Here is a 17264-nt window from a genome sequence, read left to right as displayed (position 1 = left end):
TACTATAAAGTGCATTAGGCATACCATCTCTTTTAATCCTCTTTATAACCCTGAAAAATAGGATCCTATAGCTATTATAGCCCTCATCTTAGAGATAAGAAAACTGAGGATCAGAAAGGTCAAATGATTTGCTCTGGGTCCCCACAACATGGTCCCCCATCAGATATAAAATTTGAACTACTATTTTTTAACTCCAAAGTCAGCAACTACACTAGACCTTGGCTGCCCCACCAAATAAGAAAATATTTATTTGAATATTCAAATTTGAGAGGGATGATGAAAACTTATCAGTATTCTTTTCAAAATGTAATGTAGTGTGAAACACTGACTTTAAAATCTACACAATTAACTTTCATAAAATAACTTGTATAACATATGGTCAACATATGACATTTAAATGATAGTTCTTTCCCCAAAACTGATAAAGCATTACTGTAAAAGTGATAGTTGTATGGCAGCATACCTTTGAAGAACTGTGTATAAATTTCTAGCAAAGGTTAGGAATAGCAATATAGCCCAATTCAAAACCTTACATAATCAAGGGCTTAAGAAATGCTTATTGAATTGGAATCCAGTTAAAAACTCAAATCCAATCTTCTCCTGAAGTTTTCCCTTACTGTTGTTGCTCATTTCCCATCAGAACATCTAAAGCATTCTGACTCCCACAATGGGATCTTCTGAATTACTAAGAGGCAGGTTGTAGAAAACATGGCTGGGGAAATAAGTATCCATAATAAATATGGAGAGGAGTTTTATCGAGCAGAAGGAAGAAAAGGTCATTAGAATCTGATGTCTATAGCATCTCTGCTGCCACTGTCTCCCTCTCTTTTTACACTCTCCCTATTTTCTATTAAAAATCCATCTCACTAGGCTATCAGTTTAAGATGGATTTGATTAAAATAACCTATACTAAAGTGTGAATACTAAGCTTTATCTCAGCTATTTGTATTCCTAAAGAAAAGCAGTTCAATACAAATTAATCTGTAATTGGTAATATATATGAAGAGATTAAAAAAAAGTTTTCTGGTACTTTTTTGACTACTTCAGGTAAGGTGCAAGATCTGGTATAAGAATGCAAGGGAAACAATAATAAACTAATAAAGCTTGACTAAAATCCTCAGAGAGGAGATGAACATGTCATAATTATTATTAGTTTACAAAACTGAACTTAAAACAGAATTTAACAGAGATTCTTAATTAAATAGTGGTATGGTATGGTAGAGAAGAACAAATAAAAGAGGGTTAAACTTGCTTTAAAAAAAAATGCCTGTTAAAATATGAGGAATGTATTTAACACAAATTTAAAATATTTTAAATATTTAGTTACAGTAAGTCATATCAGTTAAGAAGACCTTTCTTCATAGCATCAATCTTATATTCAAATATATCAAAATTTTATTTTCATAAGTATACCATAGGAATGAAGTCTCAGAAGATTCTAGTCAATTTAAACCCCCATAAAAAGAGCATAAAACCATAAAAAGCTTCCTTAATTTCACCATTTATTCATGTTGACATCTTGTCTCCATTAAAATTACACTTTCAAATTTAGGTGTAAAATGAAAGCAGCTTCCCAAATTATTCTTTTCATTCATCCCATTCATATATTTTACTATGAAAATCTGACCAAAATGCAGAAAAATCTCAGCCACTGAAAACAAAAGTAGTAAAGCTGTAGTTGGGAGAAATGTTCATTTTCTAAGAAATCCCAAAACAAAAATAATTGATCATAAACCAAAACAACAAATACATATACTACGACCTCATTTCCAGGTCTAAGAGTACTACTAGGTAATTAATGAACAGCTGTGGTCTCTGAACCTTTTTGGGGGATAGTTCAAGCTGAAACCTGGCAAGATATCTTGAGATTTATAAGTTAGATTTCTTTTTCAAGGACCATGCCTTAAAACCCAAATCACTCTGTCACTGATTGGCTAACAAAAGATCTCATCCTAAAGCCTCCCTTGTTCACAGTTTGCTACTGATGGCTCAGAGTAAATGTAAATAGCAATTTCTTTTTCTGCTGTGGCCAGAAATTCTGAGGGTCTTCCCCTCCCAGATATACAATTTTTTTCTGACTAGTTAAAGAGGTCATTTTTTTTTTTTTTTGCCTCATTTCTTACTTAAACCTTAATTACTGAAGACCTATAAACTGAGACCTGGGAAAGCTCTGAACTTAAAAAGGATACTGCATCTATTCTGATCTAAGCCTTGCCACTAGGCTCAGGTGGCTCTGGAGGAGAGAATGAGGTTGGTGACCTTGCACATCTCTGCCTTACTTAAATCCAAGTCTCAACTCTAGGTTGAGAAATAATAAAGAGGAAGAAGATTTAAAAAAAGAAAGAAAGAAAGAAAAGTCTTTGAGAAATGATGCTCAGCAGCTGGTCTCATTTTAAGGAAATTAAACACCTGGGACTGTGTTAGAATCTCGCCATGTTGTGAATAAACAGTTTAGATGTAGCTAAGAAAGAACAAAAATCTCATACACACACCCCACACAGACAGACACACAAAGACACACATTACACTGGTAATGTCACAGTTTACAGCTGCTGACATTTTAATGTGCAGAAGATGAATTAAAAAACTAAATTACAGCTTTACAGCTTAAGCTCTTCATGCTTATTTCTATAGGACGGTTCAACATTGATCCATTCTGTAAATGAATCTCTTACGGACACCCTTGCATTGATCTACAAATAGGTTAGATACCTTGTGTAGGAGCATCAATGCCTCAAAAAGCAGATAACAGGGGAAGGGGACTAGAGTTATTGCTTTTCACTATAAAAATTAGCTGCCTAAAAAAAATTATTGCATTATTCTATTACAGAAAAAAGACAGAGATACTTTAAATATAACTTTTTGAGAAGTACCTACTGGTAAAATAAAACAGACAAATACTATCTGGAATTTCTTTTTAACTTGGGTTTGACCTCTCCAATCTAAACAACTATCCTGCCAGGACAATCAGTTGCTTATGGAGAAGAGGTGCTTTTGGTAGGGGGAGGAAGGATGGTTGATCAACAAGAGACATGTCTACTATATAGGGTGCGAGGAGATTTTCTGCCGAGAAAGGCAGCTCACCCAGGCAGCCATACCATGTCACTAAAATTACTTGTGTCTTGTAGTCTCAAAAAAGGGTTAAAAATACTTGAGTCTACAGAAAAAGACTAACAAGACATCTAGATGCTCTGGTTGTCATTGTCAGGGCAGCCCTTGGAGGGAATGCCCATATCAATTCAGTTTATCAGATGGACAGCTGATCAACATTAAACAGACTTGCTCTGGGCAGATTGAGCTGAGTTACCTGACATGAATACCAATGAGAGCCCTCTGTGCTCTCTACAACTGAGCTCTGCCATTTTTTACTGCTGCAGATCCCAGGACATATGGGAATCCCTAGTGATGAGCACATAAAGCTGCCGCTAACTCAAGTGACGGCTCATTTCCCCCAGCTGAAGGCAGACATTAATATCCTGAGGAGATCAGACCCGCCTCTCTGACCCTCATCTACTGAGGCAAAACGACTGTCCTATTTCTTCATTTAATAAGCTTTTAATGAAGGAAACCAAAAATCTCCCTTTTGACTTCTGCCTAGCTCTACATGAAAAGGTTACACAAATACATCAGATCGAGTGTCATGCTTCTCCAAAATATCTGTCCCTCCCCTCCCCCATTATATATTAGATTCTGTCATCCAACATCCCATAGTGCTCATTCTTTCAGGGCTGCCTCGGTAGGAGAGTTCAGCTCTCCGCTCCAGTAATTACAGGATGTCTCCATGGTACAGCAGGTGGAGTATTAAAGAACTGATTACAAAGAACACAGTGGTCTTGCCATTTTCATTACAAGCCCTTTCTTTGGGGGTTCATAATTCAGCAATGAAAACTGCTTTATGCACAAACTTCCTGGGAGACAGAACAGAACAGTTGACAATAAGAAGTGAAATCAAAGAACTGCTCTTATCTAAATCTGAATATGAGATCTGGAAATCCTTGAAAGTTTGATTCAAGATAGTCTTTTTTGGCAGAATGTGGGGGAAAAAAGAATGAGAAAACCAAACAGGTTTTTAATTCGATCATGCTCGGAGTCTGTCCCGGAACAAGGGCACTTGGATGGTTGCAGAGGTTTTGTGTGGGTCTGGTTCCCTAGTGCCAGGATGCTGCACCACCTCGGGATAGCAGCTGAGGGTGGATTTTCCCCTTCTTTCTCAAACAGGGATGTGGAGGCTGCATGTTAAATAGAGCAGAGGCCCCACAAAGGAGGGAGATGTCACTCCAGGATGACCTCTCTGACTGAATCACAGGAAGCACCAATGGACTGAAATGGGAAGCCTGGCAGGCTTCATTTACAGTTACTAGAGATGAGGTAAGGTGAAAAACTAAAGGGCAAAGAACTTTTTCCTAGAAGAGAAAGGTTCCAGGTTCAGTGTAAAATGTGAAACATCACATTAAATTACAGTGAATTCAATCAAATCAGATAACTGAAGAGCCACAAGAAACAATTCCACAAAGCAAATGAAATATTTAAATCAAGACTTTTCATACAGTATATTTCCCTTTGCATGTTGGCACAATACAATATAAAAGCTATGATGTTTCTCAGGTAAATTAACATTTGATCATTAAAGGAATTCTTTTCTTAGAAATAAAAGGAAGAAAAAAGAAAATCTCAAATCCAATTATCATGCTGAATTAAAGTTCCAAGCCAAAATGAGAGAAGAAAAGTTGGGCTATTCAGTTGTATTCAGAAGAAAAAGAATTTAAAATAGAATTGCATTAAGCTCCAAAGAGGTGACAGGTTATTACAATCACTTGCTATACAATATCAAATTAAAAGAGACTTCTATAGAGAGGAGATGGTAAGAGAGGGTGAGAGTAGAGATAAAGGATATTTTTTAAAGAATTTTCACAACTGTCAAAATATTGGTCAAAAAGTGTAAAAACCTTAAGCAATTTTCTCAGTCCAAGAGGTAGTAAATTGCCAAACCAGATTTTAATTGAAGTAAACAATATCAAGAGACCTTAGCATTGCTACTGAAAAGTCAGTCAGAACCAAGTGAAATTTGAAAAGACTTTTCAGGAAGGTTTTTTGAAGTCCCAAATTCAATTCAAAAGAAAACTCACTTACAAGCACTATCACCAAATAACATTTCAACATACAAAGCCACAGGGAGCTTTCCAAATAACACAGGTGTCTGACAATTTGCATCCTGCAGAGATTAAGGATACCCAAAGTAGCAAAGTTGCATAGATATTCAACAACTTGGCTCTCATATCTATTCCCTTAAAGTGATACTGGTCACATGCAATAATGAGACAGAAATAAACTATTTATTGCTTTTCTTAGTCAAAGGATAAATGCTGAGGCAATAGATACCATTCACAGGCTTTACCACAGCTAAATGTAATATGTAAAATGTTATCTAAGAAAAGAAAGGCTAACTAAATAAGCAGTGAAACTTCAGAAGAAAGATGGAAGAAAAAATTATCACATTAAAGCAAATGGACCATTACCTTAAGGCTTTCTGTTGCATATATAATTAGCCAATAAATCAATCATCTACAAAGATAACTACTTTAATAAATTAGTGATAAGTCAACAAGAATTATTTTCTACAGATTATGGTTTTAATTTTTAATTCATATTCATCACAAAAGCACAATGATGAAATTAATTAAAAGTACAAGAATGTCATGTCAATGGAATTTATTAGTATGACAAAATGCTATCCAATATTATTCCTTAATATAAAATACATGAAAATTGTGTGTGCGTGTATGTGTATATGGCATATTTAAGTACTGTGACATTTCTAAAAACAATTGTGCAAGAATTATTAGCTCTTCTAAATAATGATTATATGCTTATTTTAATAATACTATTACCTATCAGAATCTTTTTGTAACTCTTCTTTGGGAACTATCTTAAGTACCTGCAGCATATTACTTTTAAATCTCTTCAATAGTAGCAAACAATCAATCTCTCTCTCTCTCTCTAAATGAAGTGTCAGGTGTTACTACCCTGGCTTTAATACTAAACAATTAGAAAAAAACTGGTTGGTGTAATTGAAGGAAGCCAGTGATATCTAAGCAAGGGAAGACTATATATAGTCTAGTCACACATAACTGGACTATATCAAAAAGTTTAAAGAAATAACATGATTGCACGGGTGTAATACAAATTACTTAAGCAGAACAGGATATATTTAAAAATTAAATTCTGAAAATAATCACAAGTGAGTCCAATAAGAGAGGAAAGATTTGTTTAAAGAAAGTGATATATAGGGAGCTATAAAATTTTAAAAAGACAAATCAGAGAATGGAAAGAAGGATACATAGGTAAGCAAAACATTAAGTACAAAAGAATATACAGAGTGGCAAATGTATATAGTTTGGTAAAAATAAATGACCTAGATAGAAAAATGTGCTTGATAATATATTTAAACTGATTTATTGCCAGTTTAATAGCCATAACCAAAAGAGCATCAATTAATGGACTGATGTCAACTTGTAGGAAAAAATCTCTAATGTTGCTATAGAGTTCTATCATATAAACTATTTAATAATTTAATCACAGGCATATAAAGAGTCTTGGGAGACATGCTTAAGAAATGATATAAAATAGGAAATAAAGTTAAGTTCAGTGTTCTTTTGGTCCTGATTTTTAAAACCAAAACCAAAATAAAACAAAATAACAAAACTCAACAAAGGTGAGAGAGAGGAATATTTCACAGAAAAAGAGGGATAATTTCACAAAGTACATTTATAATCTGTGAAGTAAAATTTAAATTCTTCTAGTTAATAGATTTAAGGTCTTCCCTAATCTGATGCTGCCCTATTTGGACATTACTCCTTTCCAGGACACCTGACTAATTTGTCTCCAACATACACTGCTCTCGAATATATCTGCGCCTTTGCTTAAAACACTCCTTATTCCCAGAATGCCTTTCTCTCCATCTCTTTGTCTGTTGAATTCATACCTTTTAAGTAGATCTTAGCTATTTCCTACAGGAAGCTCCTTCAATCCCCTTAATCAATAAAGATAATGCCCCTTTGACTCACTCAGCACTTTATTTTGTAATAAATGCTTACAGATTGATTGATCTAATGTATTTGTATAATACTTTATTTACTAATTATCTATGTTGATATCCTGCTCCAAGAATTTCAACTCCTAGAGGGTAAGGATTATGTCTTATTTATTAAACTTTGTCTTCCCCTCAGCACTGAGGAAGGAAGTTCATAGGCACTGTGTTAACTGCTCTACCAGCATCTCATTTGATCCTCACAAAAAGCCAGGGTGCTATTATTATTCCAATTTTACAGCTGAAGAATTTCAGGCAGAGAGAAAGAAGTTAAGTAAGTTGCCCAGAAAGCCAGTTAGTAACATTCAGGGCCACATCTGAACTTGGGTTTTCCTGACTCCAGGACCAGCACTCTATCCACTGCGCCATCTAGCTGCCCATATTAGCATAATGTTCTATACACCACAGACACATAATAAATATCTATTACATTTTAAGTATAAGATGCAGATGAGCTAAATTAACAGCAATTCATATTTATAAAGATGATCTTATGGTCAACATGGCTCAATATTGTGGCATGTCTACTTTAAAAAGGTAATTGAACTATAGGCTATGGTAACTATGATTTATCAATATGGAGGCAAGAGTTCCACTCCAATCAGTGCACAGGTTAGATCACATCTCAGTACTTTATTTAATTAAGGGACTTTTTTCAAAACAGACTTTGACAAAATGGAACCTGTGCAGAGAACAATCAGGACGGCAAAGTGTCTGGAATAAATGCAGAAGGAGGGAGGGAGGGAGGGAGGGAGGGAGGAAAGGAGGAAGGGAAGAAGGAAGGAAAAGAACGAGAAAAAGGAATGGTCAAGACCAAGAAATATGGCCTGGATTATAATATTCTTTTCTTTAGCTCTGATGGAGAATAGCTAAAGGATCTGAGAATGTTTAGCTCTGAAAAGAAAGGAATTAGAATGGTGATAGTTGTACTCAAATAATCTGAATGGCTTCCATGTAAAAAAGAGATTGAATTTTTGCTTTCTTTGGTATGGAGTTTCTGAGTATTATCCAAGCACACTCAATATTCATATAGTTCCTTCCTGGTCCTTTAAATCCACATTACTTCTGGCTCTCGGCTCCCAGTCTAGCTCACTGTGTCTTCCATGGCACCTGATCATTTCTATAATGTCTAATTTTGGACACAATTCTTTCTAGTTTGAGGAGGCAAAGGAAATACGTATTTATTGTGCTGTGTACAAATATGAGGAGGTTGGAACAAATAAGTTTCTAACACAACTATTTAAAAAACAAGTACATCTACCTATTGTTACAAATCAATCACTGACAATTGGCACTTATGCATATGCTTAGAGACTTTGAAGAAGCTAAAGCAGTAAAATTCACAATTCTATAGTATATTCAGTGTCTCTTAAAATTTGTTTTGCATGTGAAAACTGAAATAAGACTCTCTCCCCAAATTTGTGATGATTATTAATACTCCTCAAAAAAATCTGGTTTAATTTTTATCTTTTGTGACTTTTTCATTGCTTTGAACATCTCTCTAAAGTTATGGTTTTAGTCAACCTGACATTGCTTAATGGCAAATTTCGGGTCTGTCATTCAAATAAAATGTAGTTGAGGGGAATCAAGTTTTGATTGGATAATATTGGATTTGATATGGATAATTCACATAAAAGCCATACTCTCCAGGGTGTTTCTGCCAGGGAGAGGAAGAAAGTGAATGAGAGCAAAATCTTGAGGATCAAAATGCAATAGTACAGGGGGACTAAATAAAGACTAACATTGGGAAGGTTTGACTGATTCTAAAGCTTTGATAATGATCCTCAGCAGCATAAAAGGAAGTATTAAAAAGAAAATCATGTATTACTCCTTTAACACTAAGCTACTCTGACTTTCCTCTTTATATGTTTTTGCTCTCATTAGCACCGACCAATTTTTCTTTTCCTTTCTCAGGCCTCAGTTGATCTGTGGTTTTATTTATATTTTAAATGCACTTTATTTATATTTTAATTTTTTAAATTTTCAAAACATATACATAATTTTCAATATTCACCCTTGCAAAACTTTGTGTTCCAATTTTTTTCCCCTCTCTTCCCTTCACCTCCTCCCCTAGAGGGCAAGCAATTTAATATATGTTAAACATGTGCAATTCTTCTATACATATTTCCACACTTATCATACTGCACAAGAAAAGTCAGATCAAAAAGAAAAAAAATGAAAAAGAAAGCAAAATGCAACCAAATAACAAGAACAACAACAACAAAAAAAAATGAAAATAATAGGTTGTGGTCCATACTCAGTCCCCACAGTCCTTTCTCTGAACACAGAGGGTTCTTTCCATCACAAAATCATTGGAGCTGAGTTGTATCACCTCATTGTTGAAAAGAGTCACGTACATCATTGTTGATCATCACATAATCTTACTGCTGCTGTTTACAATGTTCTCTTGGTCCTACTCACTTCACTTTGCATTAGTTCATGTAAGTCTCTCCAGCCTTTCTGAAATCATCCTGCTGATAATTTCTTAGAGAACAATGTCCATTCAGTTTTGAATTCCTTGCCACTACAAAATTTTTTGCATATGTAGGTCCTTTTTCCTTTTGTATGATCTCTTTAGGATACAGGCCCTGTAGAGACACATGCATTTATATTTTTATGCTTATGTTTATGTTGTCAGATGAACTAAGCTAATTAAGTTTTTGACCCACACCTCAAACCTTGTATGTTTGTAAACCCACATGAAACAAAGAAACTGATAAAATGACAAAAAATACATCATAAAAGAAGCTATACAAGAAGAGAAAGATATTTGTCCCCTTAAGGACCTTAATAAATACCAGTGGCAAGCATTCATCTCTCTCTCTCTCTCTCTCTCTGTGTCTCTCTCTCTCTCTCTCTCTCTCTCTCTCTCTTTCTCTCTGTCTCTCTCTGTCTCTCTCTCTCTCTCTCTCTCTCTCTCTCTCTCTCTCACACACACACACACACACACCTGAGGCAATTGGGGTTATGTGACTTGCCCAGGGTCACACAGATAGGAAGTGTTAAGTGTCTAAGGCAAGATTTGAACTCAGGCCCTCCTGACTTAAGGGCTGGTGCTCTATTCACTGCACCAACTAGGTATTCCCAAGCACTCTCTTAAAAACTATGGATACAAAGAAAGGTAAACAGTCCCCAGTCTTTAGAGTTCACAGTCTAAAAGGGGAATCAATATACAAACAACTATGTACCAAAAACAAAAACAAAAACAAAAAAACAACTACAACTAGGATAAATCTGAGATATTCAATAGAAAAAAAAAAAAAAAAGCACTAGAATTAAGGGAGATCCAAAGGCTTCCTTCCTGTAGAAGGTGAGATTTTAGCAAGGAAGCCTAGAGGTAATGATGGGGAGAGAAAGCACTGAAAGCATGGGGGGAAGAGGGGTTGACATTAAAATGCTGACAATCTGGAAATGGGTTCTCGGGAGGGTTTGGGGATATATGTGTAAGCTGTAAGAAGACTGAAAAAGTAGGAGGGGCAGGTTTCTAAGAATTTGAAATACCAAATAATTTACAGTTAGCAATAACAATAAGTTAAAGCATGGATAATCAGCACACATCTATTCTAACTAGCACAAGACTAAAGAAACTGTGCTTCTTGGATCATTTGGGTTCAAAAAAATCTCAGTAGTTTTAAATCCATCATCTATAAACTTAGATTGAAACTTTTCCTCATCCTCAGCAAATATTTACTGAGATCCTTAGTGTGAGGCACTATGCTAAAGAAACACACTCCTGAAACATCTGGGGAAGAGAAATAATAACAGAAGGTAAAGTATGATAAATTTTAAGTGAGTAGTAACAGGAAATAATCACAGAAATATATACTAAGGGCTGGGATAGTGGAAGAAAGTTTCATGAAAGAGGTGGGATTTGAGATATTGTTGGTCCTATTCACTGGCACTACTATCATTTAAGGCCCCTAACTCCAGTCTTCCCACAAGGGTAGGAATGGTTTCTTTCATTGCCCTCTTTTCCCCAGTACCTAACACAATGGCTGACAATATGTAATTACTTAATAAATACTTGTTGATTGCTTGCTAATGGCTTTCTTAATTGGGAATTTATCAAACAGTGCTATTTACTAGCATCTACTAAATTTACTAGATTTAATTGACTACATCTAATAAAATGGATAGTAACCAGTGGGAATAGAAACAGATGACAAAATGGGGAGAAGAATCTGGGAAGAAACTGGAATAGAAAAATAGGACATAAGACCAAAGGAAGTATGAATAGGCCAAAGAAAGGGACAGTCCAGGGACTTATATATCACCTTTAGGCTCCTGCTTGGTAGGGTCTAGCGACCCCAATAGACAAGGCAATTAGGATCCAGATGGAGAGAATTCTATTCCATGTAAAATGGTTCCACAAAGCCTAAAGAAAACTTGCCTGTACTTAACATATACTTTGCATGGTAAATTAAATGAAGTAATGTAGAGAATGATAAAATATTCTGTACTGATTAACAATGAGAAGTACCTTTTTATATACACACATATATATATCTTTTTCCTATATCATGTTTTTCATTTTGAGATAACTGGGTCCTTTCCCTATTTGTCTGTTCTGTAAACCATACTGACTTAATTATATATCAGAATAGCCTAATTGGATGAAATCACAACAAAGAAAGGCATGAATAGGGCTAACATTCTTTTTATTATCAATTTTTACAGTGAAGAAAACCTATATAAAACATGATAAATAACAGATCAGACTATCAATACAACAAACCTATTGGTTTGCCCTTTCAGTACAGAATCATAGAATTGTAGAGGTAGAATGAACTTTTAAAAATCTTTCTTAAAGATATAAATTACTTTTCAAAAGGGGATTGTTAGCAATTTACATGGTGCCTGCCTTTTTGCTCTATGTTTCTTGCCTGTAGGAACAAGTTGAATCATATGTCATGAAAGTAAGCAGAGGACTGCCAAAAGCTATCTCAGTTCCCAGGTGAGTATGAATACTAAGCATCTATGCTGTAATGTAGCTATCATGAATCATATTGCCATTATTTTAATTTATACGATATTATATAATTTATTTTATGTTCAGTTTTGTGATCTTTTTTCCTTATTTAAATTTTTATCCCAGTGTATTCAAATTTGGAGTCAATGGAAAAATATTTTAGAGGGATGACTCTAACTACAATTAAATGTGAGCACAGAAAAATTCACATTAAAAGAGTTAACATTGGAAGTTAGCATTAGAGTTAACATAATGCCAAATTATAGAATAAAACCTTAGTTAATCTAACTCCTATGAAATCACAAAACCTCTCCACATCTCTGACAACCTTCATTCTGCCTTTAGCTGAAGTCTTCTAGTGATGGAGGACTTACTGTCATGATAGTTCATTCTGCTTTTGAAAGCCTTTAATTGTTGGGGAATTTTTCTTTGCATTAAGCAGAAATAGGCTCCCTGATAAATTCTACATGTTTGATTTTTATTTTGTTCTCCATGAGTTAGCAGGAAAAATCATAGAGCCAAAAACGGGAAGGGAGCTCAAAGGCCAAGTAGTCCCACCTCCTTCATTTTAGAGATAAAGAAATTGAAATCCAGAATTCTTAAGCTACTTGTTCAAGGGAACAAAAACAGTTAAGTAGCAGACTTTTGATTCCAAATTTGGTATTCTTTTTACTCTGCCATGTTGCCCTGTATATTGTCTTTTATTCTCTGTGCTAAGTAAATTAATTTCCTTCATAGACGTCAAAAATGAAATTCCCCCCAATAGGCATAATTTCAGGTCCCTTTATTAATCCTGTGAACCTTTCCCTGGACATATTTGCCAATGTCCTTCTAAAAGAGTGACCAAAATTGGACGTGTCCTGAATAGGGACAATGACAACAGGACAACACCTTTCCCTAAAAACCACAATTTGGGGCTCTTTTGGTCTTCTGAGTGAATAGCTTGTTTAAATAGGTTGGACTGGAGATATTAAAATCGGACAATTTATTCTCATCTTAATTTGGCATTAAAAAAAAAATCTTGGCTAATATGAAAAGATGCTCCAAGTCATTATTAATCAGAGAAATGCAAATTAAGACAACTCTGAGATACCACTACACACCTGTCAGATTGACTAGACAGGGAAAGATAATGCGGAATGTTGGAGGGGATGTGGGGAAAACTGGGACATTGATATATTGTTGGTGGAATTGTGAATACATCCAGCCATTCTGGAGAGCAATTTGGAACTATGCTCAAAAAGTTATCAAACTGTGCATAGCCTTTGATCCAGCCATGTTACTACTGGGCTTATATCCCAAAGAGATTATAAAGAAGGGAAAGGAACCCGTATGTGCAAAAATGTTTGTGGCACCCTCTTTGTAGTGGCCAGAAACTGGAAACTGAGTAGATATCCATCAACTGGAGAATGGCTGAATAAATTGTGGCATATGAATGTTATGGAATATTATTGTTCTGTAAAAAAATGACCAACAGGATGATTTCAGAAAGTCCTGGAGACTGAACTAATGCTGAGTGAAATGAGCAAGACCAGGAGATCATTATATACTTTAATAACAACACTATATGATGACCAATTCTGATGGACATAGCCATCCTTAGCAATGAGATGAACCAAATCAGTTCCAATAGAGTAGTAATGAGCTAAACCAGATACACCCAGCGAAAGAACTCTGGGAGATGACTATGAACCACTACAAAGAATTCCCAATCTCTCCATTTTTGTCCATCTGCATTTTTGATTTCCTTCACAGGCTAATTGTACACTATTTCAAAGTCCAATTCTTTTTGTACAGTAAAATAACGGTTTGGACATGTATACATATATTGTATTTAACTTATACTTCAACATATTTATCATGTATTGGTCAACCTGCCATCTGGGGGAAGGGGTGAGGGGAAGGAGGAGAAAAGTTAAAACACAAGATTTCCCATTGTCAATGCTGAAAAATTACCCATGCATATATTTTGTAAATAAAAAGCTATAATTAAAAAAAAAAAAAAGAAAGAAAAAAAATCTTGGCTAAGTGATCCAACTGCACACAATTGATTCTCAGACAATTGACACATTGGTCAAGAGTTACTTCCTTATTGATTAAGATATAGTCATCACCATGTTTGGAATCCTCTTCTTGAGGGAACTATTAATAATATATAGATATGAGATTCCCTAACAGTCTATGAGTCTTTGTTCTGTGATTTTAAAGTCTTTAATCTTTTTTATTAACTTATTTTTTTTATGGCATCTGTGTATTTTCACAATGAAGTCAACAAATGCCAAGCTATAAGTTTAGAAATTTTCCAATTTTTTTTTTTTTAAGTCAAATTCAGCTGCTTCTATAACAGACTATAGTCCTAGTGGTCTGTTTGTTTAAGCTCATCATGAATGCTACAAGGAAAGAGGAAGTAACATCCCATTAAATGATATTGTTCGGAATTTTTAGATCCATGATGAAACTAACTCTGACAACTACACTATTAACTTCTCAAAGGAGAACTTGTAATCAATCCATCCATTTAGGGGTGACTTCTGTGTCTTATCTGTTTTCATTTATAGAAAGAATAGGAATATGGATGCTGTTAAATTCTTAAGAATATCAATGATTTCCAAAATATTTGAAAATGGTCTACAGACTGTGCTTTTTAACATTGTTTTCTCTTTCACCTCTACCTGTATAGAAAGAAACATAAGTATGTTGCAAAGAATAGGGGGGCATTTAATCATCATTAAATGTTCAAACTTCTGGAGACAAGCCTCTATAATACGCTGATCCTCACACAGTAGACCAAAGAAAGTTATGTGTAGGACCCCATAGCGAGTTAGTTCATCAGAATATATGTTTGGGCACTGCAGAGGATGACAACTTGGGCTGGGAAGCAAATAGGAGAATGAAGATGGGTAACAATGTGTTTTGAAATCTGTGCAGTGCTTTCAAAATTCTCGTGTTATTTCCTGTCCTAAAAGTTCATTTTTACTACTAGTAATCTTCCAGTTATATGGTCACAAATGATAGCATTTGTGCTATATTAGAATAATCAGAATTGGGGCAGCTAGGTGGCGCAGTGGATAGAGCACCAGCCCTTTAGTCAGGAGGACCCCAGTTCAAATGTGACCTCAGACACTTAATACTTCCTAGCTCTGTGACCCTGGGCAAGTCACAGCCCCAATTGCCTCAGGGAAAAAAAAAAAAAAAGGAATAATCATAATTGAAGATTATCTATCTAAATTACAGTGGGAAAATGCCTGGTAGCTACATAACCAATAATAACTTACTCTTGATAAAAAAAAAAATAATAATAATCAAAGGCATTTATAACAGGAAAAGGAGGTGAGAATTGGTCATGTAAAAGTAAAAAAAATTAGTTATATTCACAAAATAGAGAAAGGACAATTTTCTTCTATATTTTTAAAGGCCTACATAGATTTTTGGGGACACTGCTCAGATTATACAGAAAAATTATACAGGAGAATTATACACAGTCTATATTTATAGACTGTGATCAAAGGATTGTTCATCATTTTCATCAAAGTCAATTGAAAGGAAGATCAAAACAGCCATTTTGGTTACCATATCACATTCTTGTCCCCATAATAAGAAAACAAAAACTCCTTGATTTTTTTGATTACCTGAACTTTTAAATATATCCATACTGTTGTATTTTATTTATTTATTTATTTTGGAACTGAGTATAAAATTTTATATCACATTAGCTCCAGCCCACTATTCTAGGTTAGTAAGACCTTTTTGCATCCTAATTCTGTCTTCCCATGTATTAGTAATTTCCTCCAAGCTACTTGTCATTTTCTGATTTGATATGCATGGTCTATTCATAAGTGACTGATGAGAATGGCAAATACAACTCTGCCAAGTACAGATCTCTAAGGCCTTCCAAGAGAGCCCTCCCTTCTGGCTGACTGACATCATGACACTAAGCCACTAATTAGCACTCATTGGATCAGGTTAGTCAACCAGTTCTGAAACCACCTAACCATTCTGAACAGCAACCTCCTATAACAAAAATGAATTCAAATTAATTATATTTTAGGCAAACTATTTGCATACAAAGGTCCTCAACATAAAGAAAATCTATAGCAAAAGTTATTGTTTTCCCCCTCAGAAAAGAGAGTATTTACTGGACCATCTCCTCTGGAAAACCTTGGAATCAGCCTCCCATGAGCAAGTATATGTTCCTCCTTCTGTATCTATATTTCCATTCCTTCCCAGGGAATTGTACTACTACATTAGTTTTTGCTATCTTTTGGATGTTTTTTTTATCATATCTATCATCCCTAGTAGCAATTTCCATTCACCAAAAAGACATGAGGATGGGGCATAACTATTCACACAAAAAATAATTTTACATTTCATGTAGAGAGTTAACATAATGTAAGAGAAAGATTTTGGCTAGAAATCAGCTGATCTGAATTCTGCACAATAATGCACGATTTACTTGGGGAGAATAATTTTATTTCTGTGGGCTCCAGTGTTTTATCTGCAAAATAAAGATATTCAACTTGATCAGTGGTGTAAAAACCAAGTAGAAATGGATCCTCTAAATTAACATTATCAATGATGTATTATATTTAAAAAAAATTTTTTTTCAGTTACATTTTAATCTGATTCAGCCTGAAATGGGAGTTCTGACAGTTGCTTGCAGATGGGCACAGTGAATTTGAAACTTCTGAACTAGATGATCTGGAAGTTCCCTTCCTCTTTCAAAAAAAAAAATCTTTTAATTTCTAGAACTATTAAGAAGCTTGCCTGTTGCTTAGCTATTTGTATGGCCTTCCAACCTTCCTTTAGAGACATCAAGTATGCTCACATTATAAATGCATGCTCTGTGTAAGGATGCTATTTCACAAAAATCATGTGGTACTAGATTACAAATAAACATTCTATTTTCTTATCCAAATATATAAATTTATAGACAATTATGTTTCTTTAGCAGAAATGTAATTTTTTCTATATTTCAGTTTTAAACTCTTGAAGGTAGTTAAGTAATTGAGATAACTATTAGCTAGTTTAGAAACATGAGGGTAGACCATGTCTAATTTTTAATGCATACCCTATGAACTTAAGTACTACCTTATGAATTTTGTTCATAAAGAATACTTATGATTCATTTTGGGGACTAGTTTTGGTTCTTTTTTTCTGGAAAATTCAACACATTAATATATGCTTAAGATACTCTTCTCAGATCATTGG

The 17264-nt window shown here is 34.6% G+C and overlaps 1 protein-coding gene across 1 annotated transcript in view; it reads right to left on the bottom strand.

Annotated features, from left to right (window-relative positions):
* The window catches only part of PDSS2 (decaprenyl diphosphate synthase subunit 2), a 288494-nt gene that overhangs the window by 117880 nt on the left and 153350 nt on the right, over window positions 1–17264 (bottom strand). The window lies entirely within an intron of this gene.

The sequence above is a fragment of the Sarcophilus harrisii genome, chromosome 4, assembly GCF_902635505.1.
Source record: "Sarcophilus harrisii chromosome 4, mSarHar1.11, whole genome shotgun sequence".
Classification (NCBI taxonomy): domain Eukaryota; kingdom Metazoa; phylum Chordata; class Mammalia; order Dasyuromorphia; family Dasyuridae; genus Sarcophilus; species Sarcophilus harrisii.
This window is presented reverse-complemented; position numbering and strand designations above follow the sequence as displayed.